Source organism: Stegodyphus dumicola, chromosome 12 (genome assembly GCF_044657685.1).
Source record: "Stegodyphus dumicola isolate Sdum_Otavi_A_Nest chromosome 12, ASM4465768v1".
Lineage (NCBI taxonomy): Eukaryota > Metazoa > Arthropoda > Arachnida > Araneae > Eresidae > Stegodyphus > Stegodyphus dumicola.
The window spans coordinates 29,617,033-29,642,526 of record NC_140779.1 but is presented as its reverse complement, the minus strand read 5'-3'; the positions used below and the strand labels follow the sequence as shown (position 1 = coordinate 29,642,526).

Below are 25,494 nucleotides of genomic sequence, written 5' to 3'. Positions count from 1 at the left end.
TAAAGAGTGTTTGTTAATTTTCCAGCTAATTCAGCTAATAATTCAGTCTAAATTATTAACCCAACAATTTTTGAATTTGAGCAACTTTTATAAATTTAATTCCTACCATCAATATTTAATATTTGCACGAATCTGAATACTAAAAATATGTACTGAGAATTAGCGAATTCGTGTCTCGCGAAAACTTTGAATGATAAGATGATAAGCTCTACAATGCTTTTTGGGAGAGTCGAAAAATATTTATGTCAAATTTATGAATATATGAGCTATTTATGAATATATAAGCTATATTATGTCATATAGATGAATATTATAAGCTTTTGTCTGACATGCATGCACATGACAGCATTCATGCTTTAAACAATAGTACATGCCGCTTTGCGGTATCTTTTCTTGCACCTTTAACAATTCCAATAGTGGTCTTACCAGATATATAAATATCATGGAAAACTGAGAAGGAATCAGGTGAAGAATAGGAGAGAAGTCGGAAGCCAGGGCTCTGACACTGGTTAAAAAATAGACGCTTCAAGTGGAACAAGGCAAAATCATCAATCCATACTTAATATACGTACGCATACAAATTAAGCTAACGTACATACACATACAAATATATTGTATGTGTACATAAATTCTTAAATAAATAAATAAATAAATATTAAAAAATATCCTAAGGTCATAGGCTTTGTTAGATAATGGTAGTCGATGTTCTGTTTTTATTGATAATTTACCTAATACTCTTAAACTAAAGCTTGTTCGGTATGAAAATATTTTCTGTTAATTCCTTTGGAATGCTACAAACAACAGCGAAAAAATATTCAGTAATGTAGAGCCAGAAATCAAAGCGAGAAGTAATGTGCGTTAATCAATCAAAATCGAAACTCTTATTATCCCAAAGGAGATAAATATTTGAATGTTAAATTTGTAATAGGATTTGATTTGTTTTCGAACTTTATCTTAGATGAAAAATAGCGATAAACAATAACATTTAATTGTAATATGATTTGATTTGTTTTCGAACTTTATCTTAGATGAAAAAAATAGCTATAAACAATAACATTTAATTGTAATAGGATTTGATTTGTTTTCAAACTTTATCTTAGATGAAAAAATAGTTATAAACAATAACATTTAATTGCAATAGGATTTGATTTGTTTTCGAACTTTATCTTAGATGAAAAAATAGCTATAAACAATAACATTTAGGCCGGATAAAGACTGTCTTTGGATGACTAGTTATAGGTTCAGAATTTAGAAAAGAGAAAGTTTTTCACAAATATTGCCATTGTGGAGAATGCGGTAATGAATGACGTAAAAGCCTTTTGGGAACTAGACTGCATTGGTATTCCAGAAGAAAGTGTAAAATTGCTGTAAAAGATAAATAAATAATTTATCAATATGTGAACTCTTTATTCTTTAATAGCGCTAGATATCAAACTAAATTGCATTGGAAATCTAACTCTGATGAATTAAGTAATAATCTTCAAATTGCAAGGAAGCGTTTTGAGATTTTGAGAGATACGTTTTATAAGGCTATAGAAGTGCGTAAAGAATAAAAAAAAATCATTTTAGAACAGCTGCAATACGGAATTGTTGAATTTAACAAAATAAAGATCTCAAATCCGTTATGATATTTCTCAGAAAGAATTGATAAGTTCCGATAAACATACTTGTCGATGAATCCATCCTGCTAAGGAGAAAATTCTAAATCTTTAAAAATGATTTGTTAAGACTGGACATATTTAAAATATATTAGATATCATTCTTAATTTTCGAGAGCACAATATCGCTTTTTCCCCTGATATAGAAAAAGCATTTCTCATGATAAATATTGCAGAAGAAGATCGTAAATATTTGAAATTCTTTTGGTTTCAGAATGACAATTATGAATCTTTCAGAATTATGAATTTTTACTATTTGGGATTACAACCGGTCCATTCATTACAGCAGCTACAATAAAGTTCCATATTAAAAAATATATCACTGAAAACTTGAAAGTTCTGAAATGTCGACTTCGTCTTTACATGCCGATGATTTATATTACTAAGCAAAAACAACAGAAAAGGAATCCTAACTGCCATCTGATGGAGTAACCGTTTTAAAGCACGCGAATATAAATCTACGCCAGGGTTACTGAAATCTACCTTGAATTGTCAAGAAAGACATGCTTCTGAACACCAAATATTTCGAAACTTACATTTATAAACGAAACTCAGAATTACATGTGTCTGAAAGTTGAATATAGCATTTGAGTATTAATTTCCTGTAAAACATTGCATAATATGAAAAAATTATTAAATGCGTATATTACAATTTTTAAATACCTCGAATTTATGGTCTAAAATGGAAATTTTTCAGGTACAATTTTCAGATTTTTTACTTCCTTGTACGAAGTAAAAAGGAAGTATTGTAATCGCGAAAAGTTTCAGGCAGCATATTTCAACGAAAATATCCATTTTGACCGCTATCGAATGCAATTTAACGATATTTTTGCGTGATATCTGTACGTAAGGACAGAATAAAAGACTCGTTTCCTCAAAAAAAAAAAATAAAATAAAAATAAAACTGCTTTAAAATGAATTCTGAAGAGAATTTTTCGTGGCGTCTGTACGAACGTATGTACGTACGTACGCACGTGAGTATGCGAGATACGCACGTACGTACGTACGTATCTCGCATAACTCAAAAGCGAGTAGCCTCAGAACGTTGAAAATTTGTATACAGGGCTGATATAACATGTTGATGTGCACCTCGTATTTTGGTTGCAATCGGCGGCACCAAACGTTAATAAATATATTTATATATATATCCACTCTGTTACCCGGCTCAGTGATCTCAGTTTCTTTACTCTTATATGTTTGTAAATTGTACATTTTTTGCTATAAAAATTATTGAATTATGTTGTTTTTATCTTCCGGTTAAGGCTTTTATGCCTTTAGTAAATCTGTATACAATATTTTTAGAATTATCAACAATTTTAAAGTTGTTGAAGTGCCGCTAAGCCTTTATTTTCATGGCGGCCATTGATTATTTACGTTTGAAACAGCAAACTAGTGGATTTGTTGCCAATCTAGAGAAACTTAGCTTCGCAACAACAAAGATAACGCTTGCATTTATTATTGCCAATTAAATCAAGTGTAATCCTTTGTGGAATTTTTTCGAGGAAATAAGTGTTTAAGATTTACTTCGTAATTTTTCATATAGATATTTTGAGTTTTTATGTATTTTTGCCTTCTCGCGAAGTGAGAACTGAATTAATTGAATGAAAAATATTCAATCGTCTGTGAAAAACTGGATTTTTTTTTTTTCTTAATTTCTTTTATACATCATTTATACACATTTTATACATTATACTTAATTTATTTTATACATTAGTATTTGAATAGAACATGTGGCAACGATTAGATAATTCTGTTCTTTATAAATGATATAAATTTTGTGCATTATGAATTATAATATGAACGAAATATAATACTGTCAAGTGAATCTAGCGCCAGAGTGTCGCTATGGTAAACACATAGTAGAATGAATTTTAAAGAATGGATTTATTCTATTGTCGTTTATGCGGTGTCAGCGAAGTAGATTTAATTCAATCCAATAAGTTTAAATGAAATGCAAGAAAAAATACGTATAATTTAATATAATAAGGAAGTCATCATGTGGTGTACACATCAGATTTTTTACATCATAATTTAATTTTGTTTCGCTTATATAGATCGTACTATTTCGAAGTGTAATCTAAAAATGAAATACATTAGTTATTGATAAATTTTATATTAATCATTGATAAAATTTGAACAGTGGTGCAGTTAATGCTGATATCAGTAAAATCAGCTACTCCAGTCTTATTAATTTCACTGATCATGCAACGAATACTATTGGTAATTATACACGTTACAGTTATACAAGTTTATTAATAGGGTAAGGCTGGCTCCTTCGTTGAGCCACGTCCATTATTTTCTAGTTATTGGTCTGTAGACGGTACATGATTACTGCTTAATATACTACATGAAGTTCAAAATCGACATCTTGACAGGGAGGTGATCAACGCCCAAACAAGGCTGCTATATAAGAAAGTAAGATTTTTGTACTTTTCCTTCTGATTTATCAATGTAAAGAAATTGTAGACATCTGAAGTCGTTAATAATGTTTTAGTTATTACTGATAACATTTAAAACTGCGTTAAATCAGAGTTATTTATCTATGTTAACAATGATTATTTACTGTATTATAACCGAAATCACGGGTGTACTGCATGCCGACTGCTAGTTGCTTTCAGTGAGCCACCCGCGTTGCTATGAATGAGCTGGTGGTCCAACCATGGAAACCAGATCGAAACTAATGTTTTGTAACTTTTTTAGTTGTAGAATAAAATGCAGATCAGTCGCATTAATTAAACGTTATTACATCAATGAAATGGAGAAATTTCTACGACACGGACGGAGAGAATGGAAATTAAAAGTTGTCACCCAGCTCCATATAGCAGGATTGTTTGGGAAAGCATATGGACAACCAGCAACAGTACGAATGGCAATGAATGCTTTGCTAAAACGGGAGTTTGGCAAGTTAACAGAGAGGTAGTCTTTAAAGACTCTCATTTTGTTGCAACAGTGCAGTTTGAAACAAATGATGTTCTTATTGTAGATGTTCCTGACACAAGCCTAAATGCTTCTATAAGTGAAATGTCGCAATGACATGCAGGCTCCAGGGAGAAAACTCTGTTGCAACCACCAGTGGAATAGAAACAGAACCGCTTCCAGTTAGTGCATCAACATTATTGTCAAAAGTTAAGTTTTTTTGAGTAAAATCTCTCCGATTCCCTCTAAATTCTCAATTGGAAAAAACTCAAACAAAGCACAAAAAGTAATACTGATAACAAGTAGTCCATACAGACAGTTCCTGGAAAAGGTTGAAAAAAAAACAAGAGGAAGAAGAGGCACCGCTATGAAAAGACAACTCCTAACTTCTGGACCGGAGAAGACAGTAATTGCTAAACTTTCATTGCCTTCAGTAAATACGCCTATGAATTCCAACGACGATTCATGGTTCTGTGCGATCTGTTGTGAAGACTTCAAGGAAGATATGATTCAATGTCTATCATATAAAGTGTGGTTCATGAGAAGTGTGCTGGTGTCAGAAAGGGTATCAAAATGTATTATTGCGAAGAATGCAACTGGACTCATCAAAAACGAATAATTGATGCAGTAATTTGTGTAAGATTTATAGCCTAATACGAATAGTAGGCTTAATTACTATTTTTGCTATTTGAAAGTTTTCAAGTTATGGTTATTGTTCTTTTTATACTAATTATATAATTAATATGTCTTATAATAATTTTCAAATTGCAAAGAAGCATTTTAAGATTTTGAGAGATGCATTTTATAAGAATATACAAAAATAATTTTAGAACAGCTGCAAGACGGAATTTTTGAATTTATCAAAATAAAAATCTCAAATCAGGTTATTAAATTCCTCACAAAGCATTGATAAATAATGCTAGCTAGCTATAATTAGCTAGCTAGCTATAAATTACCCTCAAATTTTCATTTTCGCTATTTTTTTTTTCCAATAAAGGAGATTCAATGTTATTTCGTAGATTCTCATATTAGGCCTATTTTATGATTACAAAGACTAAACTAAAATCCAACTCCTGATTCTTTGTGAATAATGCGAAGCTATCAATACGTTTCAATGTTATTTTCATTGGTCCGTGTTAGTTTCTAACCAGCATTTTATATTTAAGAATCAAGCTCAAAATCGTTTGAAACATTTTATTGACTTTTATTAAGATGATACTGCATTAAAAAGAAAATAGCTACCGATCCATTTATAGAAGCTTTCTCAGTGCAGGCGACGGTTTCATTTATTGGGCCAGTGACACCTACTTTTTTTTTCTAATACTTGCTGAATATTTCATAATTATAACGTCTATTCCTAGGTATGTGTAATATGTAAAGTAATATTTACACTAACGTTTACAAAACTGTAAAATTGCCAAATTTGACGATTTTAAGGATCATTGTGTAAAAGTAGTCCATCGATAGCAACCTTTCCCTACGTAGTGGTCCATTAAGCACTTCTGAAATCCAAGACGTTGAAATATTTTGCCTTCGCAAAAACCTCAGATGGATCTCTTCACCCCTGTAATTAAGGCACTTCAATCTGATAAATCAAATTTCTCAATTCTAGTATTGTGAGTTCATTTAGCTTGGCACCGTTTCTTGAAGAAAATCAAATTCCTCAAATTAAAGGAAGATTAAGAAGAAACTGAATATACAATTGACGAAAAACATCGAGTTCTTCTTCCTAAAGATTCGAATTTACTGAATAGAGAGAACATAACAACGTTCAACACGCAGGAGTTGCTCCAACTTTAGCGTAGCTACGTCAGAAATTTCGGATTCATATTGGTGAATATACGAGGAAACAAGAAACACACACAAGAAAACGAGACTGTGTAGCATTCATATTGGTGAATATACGAGGAAACAAGAAACACACACACACTTGCAACAACTGTTTTGGTGACATCATGCCACACACCTCCTCTATCCATGCGGCCAGTTTCGACTTAACCGACCACGCGAGTGAGGAGTACTGCGTCATTGAATGAACACGTGCAACATTATACGAGAAAAATGTCTAATGTAAAAACCGAACATCGAATCAACATCAAGTTTCTCGTGAAACTTCAGAAATCAGCCACGGACGAAACATTTCAAATGTTAACCGTGGCGTATGGAAATGAAACTCTGTTCTCATGCACGGGTGTTTGAATGGCATAAGCGTTTTCAGGAGGAGCGCCCAGTACGTTCATCATGATTGAATGGGTTCCCAGTGGTCAGACTGTTAATCAGTACTACTACATTGAAGTACTAAAAGGACTTCGTGAAAAAAAATAGGAAAAAAATAAAGCCCATAGGTGTGGAATATTATAAATCCTTGAAAGTGAAAAAAGTGCACATTTTTATAAGTCATATAGTGTGAAGAATATGAAAAATGATATTTCAATAAAACATTCTTACTTTCAAAAATATTTGGGTCTCAATGATAACATTAAAGATCTTTAAAAATCTTATAGTACATTGAATAAAATTGAAATTCTCTTAAATCTTATTAATAATGAAAGCATTTTTTCAGTACACGTTTTTACACCTGAAATGAAAGTTTTGCAGAAAGAAGGAATTGTTTTCATTTTAAGAGAGTTAACATTTGTGTGCTCGTATAGAAGTTGCAATATATCCGCAAGTCAAAGGCGCAATATATTAAGAGTATTAGAATCTAAAACCTAAGTGTTTGTTTATTTGTAGTAATAAGTTATTAATTAAATATTTCAAGCATGAACAAAAATATAATGAAATCCGTTGCCATTTTTTTTAAAAAAAGAAGCCTTGAAGCAATGGCGAATTAGAACAGTTTATGTTTGCAAAAGCAATTCTCATAAAAATGGAAAAAATAAATTTAAAAAATAATAAAAAACTGGAAGTTTTTTTCAAAGTAGGTAATTCATTGCTGTTAACTTAGTATTTGTCTGAAGACTTTCCCTTAAGACTCTTCAGGCAATCATATTTGCCGCTTTGAAGTTCCGCGTTAGCAAGTCTTTCATGGAAAGAAGCGCTCGTATACTTGTTACGTCACAGCAGACGATATCTCATCTGCTCTTTGAAGCGAAAAGCGTCGCAGTCGGGTTTAAAAATGAAGTATACAAGTTCTGTTCTTCATTTGCTCTTCCAACTTTCACTGGAGTGTTACACTGGACTGGAACTATTTTATCATGATGATTTAGAAATTGAATCTCTCTCAAATGGAAACGATGTAATGATAATCTTACTGAAATAAAATTGGTCTACACGGTAAGTAATCTTATTAATTAATAAATATTCTTACATTTAGTAATATAGACAAGAACATTTAAATTTTACTGGTTGAAAATTTGAATATTAGACGTACATTTTGCATTACATTACCTTTGAGAAATAACGTAAAATATTTTGAAAAATGTGTAATTTTAATTTTAAGGAGAACAATGCTACATGTAATTAAATTTTTCTTCTCAGTTTTTATTCATCTGCTTTGCATGGCTTGATTCTTTGTGTCGTTTTATATACTTAGTTTATGTATTTGTATATATACTCAAAATGAAAAGAATTCTAAAAAAAAAAAAAAAACTTAGTCAATTTTGTTTTTTTAGTCCAAAGATGCTTTGTCCCTGAGGGACTACTGTTTTCATTTTGCGATTTTGCGCTGAATCACTCTGATTGTCCGTTTCACTTTTCAAACTGTTGCCACCAAATATTCTCGCCCTGTATTATATTTGAAGAAATTGAATATTGAAGAATCTGCATAAATGTATGTATGTTTCTCGCACTGTGATCAAACAGCGATACCTAGAGCAATCAAATTTCGAATGACATAATCCTAGTGCGAATAAGGGCATGTGGAAGCCCAAATTTGAAATTTGTTTTATTATCGATTTCATATTTTGTAAAACTTTAACAAATTGTTAACAAACTCAAGAATTTAAAAGCGAGCAATGGCAACTTCACAAAAAACATTTTTATCTCCAACATGTGTGACTGTGTATCGGAAATTCTAAAGATACGCTCAATTTAAAATTATTTTGCGATATTGATCTTCAACTGAATTTTATGGTTTAAGTTCGAAGAACATGATATTTAATAAATAAAGGAAACACATAAATGTTAAAACGAAACGCCCTTTTGGATGTAATTTAAAATCTGAAACCTTTCAGATTTTCTTTTTCTTTTTTCTTTTTTTTATTTTTATAACCTCCATTCTAATTCTCACTTTGAATAAAAGGGATTTGTATAGTCAGGCTTACGTATGTTGTGTTCTATCCCCTTGAATAATGTGTTCTAGTTCTCAGAACAAATAAATAAATTAAAAGGAAGTACAAACTGAAATTACATGTTAGTTGTAATAGTTGATTACGCTATTAGTTCGAATAATGACCGAATACCTTTAGCTCGAGAAACAGCAGTGGTATTAAATGCGGTTAATTTAAATAATAATAACTATAATATAATAAATTCAAAAACTGCACGGGGAAGATGAGAAAAACTGCCTAATAAATACGAAAGTATTTATTAAAAGTGCAGAATGCAGAATGCAACAATTTAAAAATTGCACGGGGAGCATAAGATGAGAAAAACTGCCTAATAAATACGGAAGTATTTATTAAAAGTGCAGAATGCAAACATCATACATTTTTCTCCGACATTACAAAATAACTCAAATTTTCAACATTACTTGTGATGTTTAAAAAAGAGAGTTCTGTATTTTTGTATAAATTTTGTCAAAGATATATTACGCTTACTGCTTACTGAAAGAATTTAAACTGTACCAATCCGCTGGAAATATAGGGGATGCCATCTTAAATACAACTTGTTGGAAGAGGTTGATAAAAAGATCCCTTGGCATACATACCACTTTTCTGCAGATTTGCGCAGTGTACACATTATTTTGAATACATACATACATTCAGACTACAGTGTATATATTTCTTTGAAATTTCTCTGCATGGTAAGCAAAATATATTTTTAATTTGAAATATAAACTAAACTTTTTACAGTGGGAAATGATTTCATCTCATAGAGTTGGCAATTTGCTAGCTTTTATAGATACAGGCCCCCTAGTAACATAATTTACCATTATGCAAAGAAAAGAAAAACTAGATTACAAATGTCTCTTTGTAGGCTAGGCCGCATGAATTATTATCGATTTCATATTTTGTAACACTTCAACGAATTTTTGATTAAAAAACTAAACGATTTCAAATCGAGCAATGGCAACACTGTACCAAAAAAGAACATTTTTATCTCCAGCGTGCGAGACTGCGTATCAGAAATGCTAAACATTTAAAAATATTTTGCGATATTGCTGTTGAATTGAATTTTATGGTTTAAGTGCGAAGAACATGATATTTAATAAATAAAGGTAACATACAAAATATTAAAAAAACGCCCCTTTGGGTGCTGTATAAAATCTGAAATTTTTCATATTTTTTTAATTACTTATTATTTTATTTGTTTGTATCGTATTTTTTTCATTGCTAAGCATTTTAACTTTCATTATGACTGGAATGCCGTAATAATGCAGTTTTAGTCTGGACACACATACATTGCAACGAGGAAGATCTGTAATTTGTTACTTTATCAGGATTTACGTACTGGCTATATTAATACTGAATAATTGTACTCCAATTTCTTTAATTTATTCATAACATAAAAGAAGTTAAATTAAAAAGTGAAGGCCCTTTTTAAAATTAGATTCATCTGTGCAAGAGCATTATTAAGATATAAGAAAATTGCAATTGCTAAATTTACTTTCACAGTTATTCTCTTTCAAATTTTATTTACATTCATACGAGGTAATCCTAAAAAAGACTAGAAGAACATCTATGAAGAAATTGTAGGATGTAAGCCTGATTGATACAGTAATGTGTGTTTTAAGTGTACAAGTTATTTATGTTATTTATGTCTGTTTTTCTTGTTAAAAACAATCCAGTAGACACAGCTGGTAGTCTTTTATAAACTCTTGTTTCCTTTTCCTCCTGTTTCTGTTTTACTTTACAGATAAATTTTTACATACAAGGAAACACATAAACTAACAAATATCAAAATAATTTATCAAATGACTTAATGACAAAGGAATTAGACAAAACAAAATAAAAACAAAATTTGAGTTGAGTTGAATGTCAGAATTTCGGAATCAGTGTTTTGTATGATTGCTTTGTTCCTTTTTAGTGCATGCAACTAAAGGAAATTATCAAAAAACAAATGAATAAACTCTGTAATGGAACAAGTGCAGGAAATTCAAATATTAAGCCATTTTACTGTAATTTGTCACTTTATCAGTTAATCTTACTGTGAATAAGGGCATGTGGAAGTCAGAATTTGAAATTTGGAATTTTTTTTATCGATTTCATATTTTGTAAAACTTTAACGAATTTTAACAAACTCAAGAACTGTGAATTCTATGTATCGGAAATTCTAAAGTTAAAACTGTTCTCAAGTTAAAATTATTTTGCGATAGTGATCTTCAAGTGAATTTTATGGTTTAAGTGCGACGAACATGATATTTAATAAATAAATGAAACACATAAATGTTAAAAAAACGCCCTTTTGGATGCAATTTAAAATGTGAAACCTTTCGAAGGTTCAGATTTTAAATTTAAGTGCGAAGGTTTAAGTGCAAAGAACATGATATTTAATAAATAAAGGAAACACATAAATGTTAAAAAAACGCCTTTTTGGATGTAATTTAAAATCTGAAATCTGAAACCTTTGAGGTAGAATATATATAAATATTTTTAAAATTTTGATATATGGTGAAGAGATGATATTTAAAGTTAAAATTCTAAAAGTAAAAAAAATAATATAAAGAAAAGAGGAAAATTTTCTTTAATGTTTATATATTCCATTTAATCATAATTTAAAAATATTACAATAAAGTAACACTGGAATAAGAAATAATCTTTTGTATCTATAATTCGCAAAGCGTACTTTTTACATGAATGCAATAGATCAATATAATCTTCATCTTTAAGCATTAGCTTTAGCGGAAGTTAATTATATTTTCCATTTTGATAAAAGTAAAATATATGAAAAACATTTTCATACTTTTTTTTTAACCTTTTAAGTTAAGAGGCTTTTTTAATATATGTGTTTCTTTTACTTGCTAATTTTCATCTAGGAATTTTTAAACATTATACTTGTTTCTTTTCTTCTTCTTCTTCTTCTTTTTTTTTTTTTTTTTTTTTTTAAAGAAGAAAATGCAATGTCCATAAGTTTATTTAATTCTGGCGAAAGCCTTTGTCTAAATTTAAATTTCGTATTGGTGTTCTTCTCTTCCAATGCCTTCATTAGTAGAATTTAAGTTGCGTGTAATTAAATATATTTAAATATATAATAGGAATTTCGTTTCAACTGATTTTCTGTTTTTAATGAATCAATCAAAATAAAGCGATAAAGCTATAAACAAACATTAAATTAGACAGCATCTGTAATAAATTGAAAACTGATTTTTCTATAGTTTAAGAAAGTGAAATACTTTATCGGAAAATGGAAGCATCGAAGGAAATATTTCGCGTTTCCCCCCCTTCCTTGAATGTAAAAGTAAATAGAACAATTGATTTACAGCCCCAGGGATTAAAACATAAGTTAATGTGTTTTGTTTGATTCTAAATGTTACTATGTAATTGGAGCAGCTAAGGAAACTAATCACTACGTACCAAGTGAAGGAAAAATTATAATCGTGAAAAATTTCGGTTATCATATTTCAACGAAAATAAGCCATCTTGACCGCTCTCGAAACCATGTAAATGACTTTTTTTGAGTGACATCTGTACATATGGACGGAAAAAAGTACTATTTTTTCCAAAACGGATTGTAAAATGGATTCAGGAGAGATTTTACAAGACGTCAGTACCCGCCCCCCTCCCACGGACGTACGTATATATGCATATGCATCGTTAACTAAAAAACAAATACCCGTACAAAGTTAAAATTTTGTATAAGAGACTGTTATAATATGTAGTTGTGCACCTCGGTTTTTCGTTGTAATCGGCCGCATTAAACATATATATATTAATTGTTAATGTGTTTCCTGGCTCGGTGAGTCCAGATTTTTATTCTTACATGTTAGTAAACTGTTCAATTTTTGCTTTAAAAGCCATTGAATTGTGTTGTTCTTATGTTTCGGATAAGGTTTTTATGAGTTTTGTCAATCTGCATGCAATAGTTGTAGAATTATCAACAATTTAAAAGTTTAAATGTCGCTAAATAGTTGCAGAATTATCAACAATTTAAAAGTTTAAGTGTCGCTAACAAGGTGCCATTTGTTGACATTTGAAACTCTGAGTAGAACAGTGAATTAAGTCAATTGGTGCACCACCTTCACTATCTTTTTGCCCACTGTGACCGAAAGTTAACTTTTACTTTTTTCCCCGAAAATTTTGCCTTCTTGGTCGCTGACCGAATTGCTTGTTTTTGCTTAGAAAATCCAATTTTAATTCTCAAAATTGTTTTTTTAAACTGTTTTTAACTGTATTTGGTGTTTAAGGTTAGAGTATTTTAATTAAGATTGAATTTTTATTCTTGTCTTTCCGCGAAATGAGAACTGAATTGATTGAATGAGAAATATACCTTTAATAAAATTCCAGGAAATAAGTTCAATTGAAATGCAGCGAATATTGCGCATAATTTAATAGGCCGCGCAAGGAAGTCATCTAGAGTCTACATCAGATCATTTAAGCTTAAATTCGGAATAAAATAAACAATGAAATTTTTTATATTTATTTAAAAGCGTACGCGTGGAACAAATAATGCCTCTGATTACTTAGTTTTATTCGGATGATCTATACTATTCATTTTTCAATAGAAAATACAAATAATTTAATTCAAAACAAGTAAAAGCGCAAGATTTTGAATCTATATGAGATGAGTATTAAGACAGACAGAATAGATTACTTAATATTTTTATTATAAATGAATTAAATAGATCTTGAAAAAAGAACATTATAAATTATAATAATTTTTTACTTCATCATAATGCAAAAATCCACTGCGATATCTCAGTATAAAAGAGCAATTAAAATAAACTAAAATAAATACTTTTTGACATTTATTTAGCCGTTAATTTTCACCTTCACTAAAGTTTTACTGTTTATGGCTCTTGTAAAAATTGTAATTGCTTTTATTTGTCATTAGCATTCATTTTTCTATGACTTGCCTTAGGCAGAAATATCTAACAGTAACATGTCTAGATCATTACCCCAATAAATAGATAAATGTGAAGTATTATGTGTAATGCTCAAAATATTCGTTAATAATAGTTCGTTAATAAATTTATATATCGTGATTTGGAGCCTTTTTGAGTTCTTATACGAATTAAATTGTCGTAATCGTGGAAAAATTTCTGGTATCATATTTCAACGAAAATATATACTATTTTGAATTTATTTGAGCGATGTGCGTGACATCTGTAAGTACGGGCATAATAAATCGTTGAAATCGATCGCACCAAAAGTATATATATATATATATATTTTCACTTTGTTTCCCAGCTCGGTGAGCTCAGTTTTTTATTCTTATACGCTGGTAAATTGTGCATTTTTTGCTTTAAAAGGGAGTAAATTATGTTGTTCTTTATTTCGGTTAAGGTTTCTATGCCTTTAGTTTACCTGCATGCAATAGTTGTAGAATTACCAACAATTTAAAAGTTGAGTTCTTTAAATGCTACTAAGCCTAACGCAGTCGCTATTTGTTAACATTTGAAACTGTTTAGTAGAATAGTGAATTAAGTCAGTTTCTGCACATTTAGTGTATTTTTGCCGAGTGGAATCAAAAGTAAACGTTCAATTTTGTGGATCGAAAAATCTGCCTTCTTTCCCGCTAGCCGATATTGCTTGTTTTTGAGAAGAAACTTTAATTTTAAATGCAAAAGTTGTTTTTTTTAACTGTTTTTACTGTATTTGGTGTTGGTCTGTATTTTACAATTTTTAGTGAAGATGTTGAGTTTTTTTTTTTTTTTTTTTTTTTTTTTTTTTTCTTTTTTGGCCACGAAGTGAGAACTGAACTAATTGAAGGAGAAATATATCTTTAATGAAATTTGAGGAAAGAAGTTTAAAGAAATGCAGCAAAAAATATGTAAAATTTAATAGGCCGTACAAGTCATGCAGTGTTCGAGATTTTTTATTTGTTCATTTGAGAAAGTACCTCACTCGTTGCACCTTTGTTTAACTCAGGATCTTGGATAGAGTTGAATCTACACGGTTTCGAATTAAATATTTTGTTTCCTGGAGAGTATTTTGTAGCTAAGGATATTAAGGTATAATATAATGGGAAATTAATCATAAGTAATGAGGAAACTAATATCCAAATATGAACATTTTTAATCACATTGCTCAACTTAGGAATAACATTTGGTTTTTATTCTTGATATTTTTGACAGTATCTGAAAAATTATTTCTTTATTTTATCACTACTTTTTATTTTATTAGAAATAACTTCAGCGACAGGACACGAACGACATATTTATCTCACGGGCCGTTGCATTCCATTGCCATTCTCTTTTTATTAATATCGTTAATCAAATATTTATAAACGTCTGATTTACTTTAAAAATAGGTTATGTAAGGTTACTGAAAAGATTCATGACAACTGATGAGTTGTGGGCAGAATAGTAAATTTTATAGATAGATTTCTTAGTAACTGTAATACAACGATTAGAATACACAACCATGTAATTACAAGAATTTCAAAGTGCTCTTGAAAATATTTATTATTTTCCTTCCTCATTGTTTCATTAGAAAAATTCTAGTCACTTTATCATATGATTTCATTTGAGAATTTAACCAGAATGAAGGGAATCAGTTTTTTCACTTTTGCGGAAAATGTGTTGAAATTAGACCTGAAGTCCGTAAAACTACATATAAACTACTCTATAAAAAACCCCAGATTAATAATTCAAAGAGTATTTTGCAATAAATTCAAACAATTTTACTAAATTTAAGCAATTAAAACAAGAGAATCATTGCTTATTCCACGGAAAGATCCCGACTTCTCAAGAGGAATTGGAATTCCCAATTCCTCTTGAGAAGTCAGGATGGGATGGAAACAGGAAAGGTGGATAAGTATTGTATAGAGAGATTCCAGTTTTTTTTTTTCGAAATGTCAGGATCTTTCTGTGGAATTGACAATGATTCTCTTGTTTTAATTGTTTAAATTTACTTTTTATTAATTTAGTATTTTAATTACCAATTCCAGTTCAATTAATTACAAATTCCAATTTTTGATTTCTACAATCGTACACATTTTACACATTTACTATCTAAATTATACCTCATATATCCTAGGAGATAATTTTTGTAGTATACTCGAAAATTTTCGAGAAAAATCATTTATGGAAAATTATATACAGAATTTATTGAAGTTTTAATTGTTAAAGCAAAATTTTAAGAACTGATGCTTTAGTGAATCAGAGGTTAAAATGATTTAATTTTGTGTATCACAAACAATAAAGTTTCCATTCGAAAATCCTTCTAAACTTCTGATTACAGATTTTTCTAATTGATCTGCTCTTTTTTGTAGGTTCTTCAAATGATAATTAATGGAGCAAATCAGGTAATCTTTTCAAAAAGTAATGTTTTGCAATTTTAATCTTCGTTTTTAAATTTACCAAAATAACAGCCAGCATCTTAATCTGATAAAATTCAGTGAAGCTTTACTGTAATCTTCTAATAAGAATAACATAAACTTGTATGAGGAAAAATGTTTAACAACTGTGAGAAATAATTTCTGCAGTTTAAAATAAGAAGCGAAGAATGAAACCCGCGAGTTATTGTCATTCCGTCATTCAAGGGAACCTACTTTTCCAGCAATAGATTAGCCCACATTTTTTATTCTTCAATTCCTTCTTATATTTGTAAAGAAAAGTTGGAAAAAATTTATGAAGTCTTTCATTAGAAATTGTTATTGCGTAAATTCATGTCTTTGTTTTGATAGAACGCGTTCATTTTTGTGGATAAGATCATTAAACACTGGTGCCGCCCAACCGGGATAGTTGTTAGCAACGCTAACTGCCGTACCGAATGGCCCGGGTTCGAATCCCAGAGAAGGCATGGTTGTTTGTAATTGTATAGTGTCTGTGCGGCTTGGAGACACCCTAAACATGCGGCAAGCTAAAAGCCCTCTAGAGAGGTTGGTGGTAGGAGAAGAGGGATCGAAGACCTCGGACCCGTCCTCTGGAGTGCTCTCCATCAAAGTTGGGGGGGGGGAACTGAGCAAAATCTTACTGTCACTGTGTGATGATACTCAAGACTCTTGCCAACGGCATGCGCAATCTTGACCCCTTGCCACGATGAATTTTATAGGTTTGCTCTGATATCAGAGACCTGATATAATGTTACTGTCGATCGGGTGGAATAAGCCACAAACAAACACTGGTATATTTCGACCGCCTCATCCGCGACCATGAGCGCAAACACGCATGCGCCATTCGGACCGAGTTATTCTCAAAATAGGGTGGAAGGATGGGGACTTTCTTTCCCTCCAGTATAGCTCTTTCCGGAGAAGAAAAAACCTTTCACTTCGCAGCAAGTAATACCGCCCCTTTTGGACGAGTCTATGTGTTTTGGCAGAATGCCAATCAGGGTTGCGCTATAGGCGGTCGAACTATAGTTCGTTCCTATTCCGAATCCCTATGAACGAAATCTCCTCAGCGCCTTTCGTGATTTTTCCCATATGTGATAAGAATATAAGCAGTTTACCTTATGAAATCCTCTCTAAAGCTGGTTTTTCCTTATAAGAAACATGTATTAGCTTTGAATTCTCTATTTTTTATAAGCATTGCATATGAATAATAAAAAATTTAACTGCTAACATTCTGTAGACAGGCAGTTAAACTGTAAAAAATAAAGAGATTTGGCAATACACTTTCGAAACATAATTTTGCAATTCCATAGCCAATAGATTCACGGAACGAAAATATAAAGTATCGTATTTACTCGAAAATAAGGCCCCTCTTTTTTGCTATATTTTTGTTCTAAAATTTGGTAGGATCTCATAAACCGGTATTTTGATAAATGAAATTCCAAAATGAGAAAATCCTCTGGATTTGGTACATTTGTTCAACTTTCTATTTAGATTTAGTAGTGATTTGTTTTGATTTCGTCAACTTAGATCATACGGCTTCGCGTTTGGTGCATCATAATCATTTTTGTTTTGGGCGCCAATCATCTCACCACTCAAATTGAGAAAAAGGAATTTCACTGTTTAAATATTAAATAAACCACATATGTAATTAATTCTCTTATGCATAAACTGCGTAACTACCGCTAATTATATTAGCCATGTTTAACTGAGAGATTTCAGTTTATACTCGCATTCACTATATTGGTCAGTGGTATACCTGGAAATAACATCAGTAGTTTTACTGAATCATCAGTAATAGCAATGCATCACTAGTTTCTACTGATTTTTCTTTTTGTTTCGTAGTGAAATATTGTACTTAATTAAGGTAACTTACCTTTCATCAGAATTGTCACCCCAGATTCACAGCTAGTCTCGTCAAATGTATTCCCTTACGATTTTATTTTTTTAAATTTATCCTAAAACATAAGAAGAATCTTGTATACGAGGAGGTTTTATTTTGGAGTAAATAAGGTAATAAATGAAGAAATAAAAATCAAACGATATATCTTCTGTACTGTGCAATGACAAGGTAAATTAAAACAAAAGCATTGATGGAAATTTAATCTTTGAAAAATAAAGCCAGAATTGAAGAAATTCTGAAAATCCTCTCTACATAGAAAGATGCCTCAATAATCTAATCGCTATGGCGTATTACAAATAGTACGCATTGTATGTGTTAATAAATATGTTTCCTACCGGACTGGTGTGTGCACATGAAACCCAGTAACAGAGATTATTTTAACAGAGATGTATTATATGGGAATATAATGTACCTTTTCAGAAGACAAACAACAAAAATCAGCGTTATATTTACAAAATTTCTACAGGACTAGTTTCGATGGTTTTACCGAACCACCATCCTCAGCTGCAAAACCGCAAATGAACAAGATAGGGAAAAATGATTAGATAAGATAAGAAAGCCTGGACAAGAATAAGCAAGTGGCGCCACCTGTTGGTGAAACCAGAACTAAAACATAATTTCTTTAAAGGCCGAAGGCAAATTTGGATTGGTATTAGGATCGTTAACTAGAACAGAACGATTTTTATGAATGTGAAATGCCTCTAGAAAATCCAGTTCTCCAATGGAAGATGTTTTTTGAATAATTTTGGCAGCAGAAAAATTGAAAGTGTGATTTTCGGACCAACAATGTTGCGCAACAGAAGACTTCTGTGTTTCCTTTTTTCTAACATATGCCTCATGTTCCTTGCCGCGAAATTTTAAGGTTCTCTTAGTTTGGCCAATGTAAATTAAACCACACTGGCGAGGAATCCTATAAATACCCCAGGAATTCATATCCGGAATGGGGTCCTTAAGTATGGAACTCGGAATTTTATTGATCGGAGAATAAACAACCCGAAAGTTAAATTTCTGCAAAATATGTGCAACTTTATAGCTAATTGATGGAAAGAAGGGAATGACAACAGAATTTTTATAATCTCCTAAAACAAGAGTGTGCCTTTTAGTGTGTTGAGATGAGAATTTTTTAACTGCTCGGTTAATAATGTTGGGTGGAAAGCCCCTGTCAATAGCTATTGCTTTTAAATAATTTAGTTCTTCATCAAAGGCTAGTTTGGAGGAGCAAACTTGAAGAGCACGGAAAACATAGGAATAAAATGAAGCTAACTTTTGTTTAGTCGGATGACATGATTTAAAATGTGGTGGAAGGCAAACCGATGAAGGTTTACGGTAAACCGTAGTACTGAAGTTGGATGTGTTACGTGTGACCAGAATGTCGAGAAACGGAAGAGAATTGCAAGTCTCAAGTTCAAAAGTGAACTGAATAGCAGGATCAATAGAATTCATTGTTGAAAGAACTTTATTTAAATCATCTTTATTACCTTCAAACAGGGTAAAAGTATCGTCTACGTAGCGGAACCATGCCGGGAAGTTTAAAGTTTCAAACAATTTTGATTCATAATAATGCATGTAGATATCAGCCAGGATGGGACTGAGGGGGCTTCCCATGGCTAATCCCTCAGTTTGCTTGTAATATTTATTTTGGAAAACAAAATGTGTTTGTTTCAAACAGAGTTGAGTGAGAGAAATTAGCTCATCAATTTCGATGCAAGAGAAATGAAATTCGCGAAGTCTGGTTTCTAGACATCTTAATGCACCCTCCACCGGGACATTAGTGAATAATGATTTTACATCAAAAGAAACCATGAGTAAATTACTAGGAGAAATGTTTTTAACCTTTTTTACAAACTCTATTGAATTTTTTATGGTGTAAATTTTATTGTCTAAGAGAGTGGAAAATATACCTTATTGAAAGACAATGAAAATAAATTGCAGTATATTTGATGCTACTTTTAATGTAGCATCAAATATACTGCAAACACTTTTTACTTACTTAAAATCATTTCTCGAGATTTTATATTATTTAATAGTATTAAGGAGGGAAAAGGAAATAATATCAAACATACTGAAGTGCGTAATACATAGCGTTTGAGAATCACCTATTAATTATAATAATTTTGAATGTTTCAGAAATGTTTCTTAGGAATGTTATGAATTGCATAAATTAGATGCATTATAAATTACATCAGTTAGAGATTTTGCTTAAAAGTAAATAATATAATTATTGAAAAGTTCGTTTATTGCTTTTAAATCGCTTGGATGGAGATAAAATTCTGCTTAATTTCGAAGTATTGCCACTGCTCACTTTCAAACTTTCAAACTTCACATTTTGTAAAACTTAAATGTTAACAAAACATTTAAGTTTTACAAGATGTGAAATAAAAGAACCGTTGCCAAACTTTAAATATGTTATTATTATTATGTTAAACTTTAAATATGTTATTATTATTAGTCATACTCTGACATTGAAGAAAGCATGCCACTGCATGTGACGTCATTGTATGGCGAAACTGTTTCCTTAATATCAGCATTTTAAGTAAATAGTTGCTGTTGGCAACATTTTTGTTTCAGGTTAGGTTAAGTGCTACGGTATCTTAGTGCCACGTTCATTCTTTTATTGATATTGAGAAAAAGTTGTGACATTACATTAAATTTATTAACTTAAAGCGTGAAAAGTTTTTGTTTCCTGGTTTGGCAACAAAAATATTATTTAGGAATTGTTTGTTGCTTGGAAAGAGTAAACTGACTTCATTCATACTGAAATGTTTATATACATTTTCTTTTCAGGTATACATAGAACTCATAAATTTTTATTTGATCGCAGCTAACACTTTTTTATACAGTACATTAAATTAGTATTTCATTTTATTTTCAGTTCAGTACATAGAACTTATAAATATTGCCTATTTTATAAGCCGCTCATCTGGTTAGTTGTAGTTATAATTTGAAAGCTAAATTAGAGGTTTTATTAAACTGGCAGTTTGCCAGGTGGTGAGGAAGTTAAGCTGAAAATCCTGTCTCTTCAAATGATACATAAATTTAGTGATAAATGGCCTGCTAGAGTAACGCAATTTTACATAACGCTTGTCTTTCCGTACTACTTTAATGTCATTTTACGGCAAAATAATTACGGTTAATTGTGGTAAAATGATCGGAATACGTTGTCAACCATTTTAATTGCTTTAATAGATAAAAAAAATTTCTTAAAAAGAAAAAAAGAGGAGACTTCAGGAAATCTTTCAAGCGGAAAGAATTAAAGAAACGCATCCTTAAAAAACCTTTTTCTCTTTCTTTCCTTTATTTTGCATTTTATTTTTTGTTCTAGTTTAGGTCCAAGAAAAGTCTGTAGTATTAGTAAAGTTCGTGCCTTGACGTTACATTCGAAAAAACTGAGTCATTTATGTCGTGTTATTACAGAAGTCTGATGTTAATTTGCTTACTGCTATTTATAGGTATTAACCGGAAACAGAAATTTCCAGTGGCGAAAACTGCATATATTTTTCGGCAACTTTTATTTTGAACAGCTGAACATATATTTGTATGAATTTTTTCATTCATCAAAGTAACATTCTGTAAATATGAAAATTTCTCTAGTTGTTAGGTATAGGAATTGGCATATATGATAAAAATATGAATTCAAAAATAAATGGTAATTAAAAAATAAATGATAATCTTAACCATTTCTAAGATTACCTTTTAAGTAAAGCCATCAGAAACAACTGTTTTCAATAAAAGAATATAGTTTAATATTTCTGCACTCTAAGCCAGTGAAACCTAAAAATATTTTTCTAAAACACATTTTACAAAATAGTAAATACTAACTTCTAAATTTTATTAATTTTGCTTATTAAATCAGTCAAAATTATTTTTCCATACAATTTCACTTTTTCCAAAGTTATGAATTTTAGATTTAGCACGTATCTATTTATTAGTTTAATACACTGACTACCAATAAGTATTTGGACACCTATGCAAATGACGATATCTGCGGTCCTAAGGTATGCCACGGACTCCGCCGGTATATATCGTGTAGGAAACAGCATTGGCTTTCGTCGCATGCAAGATGCCTCGCAGTTCGGAGCTCTCTGATTTCGAGAAAGGTATAATTATTGGGTATCACAAATGTGGCCGATCCTTAAGGGACATATCTAGCGATCTGAAGTACCCAAACTCGACAGTGGCCTATGTGATTAAGAAGTGGAAGGTGAGCTGTGATTGTCGGAATGTGCCCCGAGTCGGCAGACCAAGAAAACCGGGAGATAGAGACCGACGAGTGCTGTCCAGAGAAATTCGGAAGAACCGCACATAACCGATAGCCTTCATCCGCGAGGAGTTTCAACAGGCATCCGGGAGTATTGTTTCATTGAATACCATCCGTAAGGAAGCACATCTGCTAGGTTTTCATGGTCGTGCTGCTGCCCATAAGCCTTTGATCACAAAGTCCAACCGCGCTACTAGGTTAATGTGGTGCAAAGTACATCGAAATTGGACCGTAGATCAGTGGAAACGGGTTCTTTGGAGTGACAAATCAAGGTTCACCCTTTACCGTTCGGATGGCAGGGTCTGAGTCTGGCGTCTACCTGGAGAACGTCTCCTGCCAGAATGAATTGTGCCAACAGTCAAGTTCAGCGGAGGTGGAATTATGGTCTGGGGGTGTTTCTCCTGGTATGGGCTGGGACCCTTCGTCCCCATTCATGGTAAGCTCAACTCCGATGCCTACTGCACTATTTTGGATGACAATGTGCTTTCTACGTTGTGGCAGTTTTACGGGTTGGACCCCTGTTACTTTCAGGACGACAATGCCAGTTGTCATGTTTCGACGTTAACCAAGGCTTGGTATGGTGCCAATGGAGTTCATCGAATGACTAGCCTGCCAAGAGTCCAAACCTGAACCTTATCGAGAACCTCTGGGACGAGTTGCATTGCCGAATTCAGGGGTGCACTACCCGTGCAAAATCGGTGAAGGAACTTCTATGTCTTCTCCAAGCCGAGTGGAAGAAAATACCACTATCTGTCATACAAAGACTTGTGGAAAGTATGCCCTGGAGGGTCCATGCTGTAATTACCTCTCGTGGAGGCTCTACCAACTATCGATTTTGAATAAAGTTAGTTTTTCTTTTCTATCACAGGTGTCCAAATAATTATTGGTAGTCAGTGTATGTGTAGATCAAATTGTTTCATCTAATAGTAGAAATATTTTGTGCGTGCGGCTAAATTCAAAAACTTTGAAATTGAAAAGGAAAAGTTTTAAAGATAAAATTATATATGTATTTAATTTAAATCTTTAAAAATGAAGTTCATATGACCCAGCTTTATAAAGCAAACTTTTTTCCTCACTGGAATATTGCATTTTCAACTTTTTTATGCGCTTTATTGGACCAATTAGAATCTAAAGTAGAAGAAGAGGCTCTGAAATCATCCAATTTTATGAGCACACCCACCGCCGCGCGGTAAAGTCGCTGAAAACACGTAGTTCGGTCTGGGATTCAAATCCCGGTAACAGTGCTGGCTGCATGGGAGTTTATGTGGTTTTCCTCATGTGTAACGCGTATACGAGAAATGTTTCTTAGAAAGTACTCCACGAAGCTACTCCTTTCTTTAGGCAGATAGCCCTTAAGTGTTTTGCCATAATTAAATAAAAAAAAATCATCCAAATTTATGTTTCAAACTGTGTTTTGTTAACTGCGTTCTTGTAACAGTACAGATTTCTCATCTTAAAAGCTATAGTAGCTTCATTCACAGTAAGCTTTACAACGGTTTTCAGAAGCCTCGCTACTGTGCTTCATAAAAACTGAATAAAGGATTTACTCCTATAAATTTTTCAGCAAGAGCATATTTTCAGCAAAATATGATTTTGCGTTGAAGAATAATCTTTATATATGTAAAGAAAAATGTCTGTGTGTTTGTTCGCGATTAACTCAATCACTACTATAGTTACCGTGACCAAACATTCTCTACAATTTTTTTGCTAAAAAAGCTAAAGAAAAGAAAAAAAAAAAAAAAAAAAAAAAGCTAATTCAGAGATATTAATTAAAAACCTTGAAAACTCTAATTTTCCTCCTCACTTTTCCGAGTGGCAACAGTCTCGCATTCTGGAGATAAAAATCTGCTTTGTTTCAAGAAGTGTTGCCACTGCTCGCTTTCAAATCGTAGAGTTTGTTAATAAAAATTCCTAAGTTTTATAATGAAATAAAAATAGCATTGCCAAACATTAAATACATTATTCCCGATTCCAAAAATTCATGGGAAGCCATTCCGACTATTTCCATCTTCGTCCGACTTTCATCAGCCGAGATATTAATTAAAAACTCCGAAAACACTCATTTTCGCATTCATTTCTCAGAGTGGCAACAGTCTCGTGCGTTGGAGATAAAAATGCTTTATTTCGAAAAGTTTTTGCTACTGCTCGCTTTCAAATCGTAGAGTTTGTTAATCAAAAATTTGTAAGTTTTGCGAAATTTGTATATATAAAGAACAATGTCTGTTTCCGTGTTTGTTTGCGTTATTGATTTTTGATCAATTATGAAAATATTTTTGACACATTTAATCGAGTAAAATTGAATATAGATGAAATATTGGATGGAACTTGAGCTTAGGCTATTTATTTGATTAAAAGACGAAAATCATTAAAAACTGCGTGCCATTGTTGCTGATGTAATGAGAGAGAATTAATTTATTTTTCTATCGACATTTTTTATGTGGGTTCCATATCGCATCAGATTGAAAAATGTATGACTATGAATCATACATACCTTGGCATCGTTATTAGAGAAGGATTACAGCGGTATCGTTTCTCTCTGTTGTTAGATACATTACTCTCAATTTAACTCAACTAGCATCGGATACTTCCGCTAGTAGCGAAATAAAAGAATTTGTTAAAATGAGTATCTCAACTTTCATGAAACTTTTATATGAAAACTGGTTTTTGGCTATATGCAATAAAATATTCCCAGAGAATCTACTTTGACAGTATTTTAGTAAGTTGTATATTTATCGCTGATTTCATCTTTATTTTGATTAACTGGAAAAATTTTAATTTACAGCATGGGAGAGTTTTATATACCTTATATAGCTTTTCCATATAAAGTTTGGATTTAATTAAACCTTAGCTGCGTGAGCACAGAGCAGCTTTTGGCAGGATGGTTATTAAGGGAAACAATAATTTAGCTATAATTTACAAATTGCCTTTTTAGAAGTTGAATAATAGCCAAGAGAACAATTAAGCACCTTACCAAAATACTCACCAGACTGAGCAAAAGTACACTTGTCAATACTAAATTGGAAAGCATTATCAAAATATCCAATGAGCGAGCTGAGAAAGCACTTCAATTAGTCTCGAAATTCTGGTATGTTCTAAAATTATATAGAAATTTCAGTTTATTGCAATTACTATTAAATAATAGCTGTAAGAAACTTAATTCCTTA

General features: G+C 31.6%; 1 protein-coding gene across 1 annotated transcript in view; it reads left to right on the top strand.

Moving 5' to 3' along the window:
- Window positions 1-7,687: 7,687 nt before the first annotated feature.
- The window catches only part of LOC118194629 (uncharacterized), a 40,952-nt gene continuing 23,145 nt past the window's right edge, over window positions 7,688-25,494 (top strand). The window contains exon 1 of the mRNA XM_035365806.2: window positions 7,688-7,850. The gene's annotated coding sequence lies outside the window, so the exon portion shown is untranslated. The remainder of the gene's footprint in view (window positions 7,851-25,494) is intronic.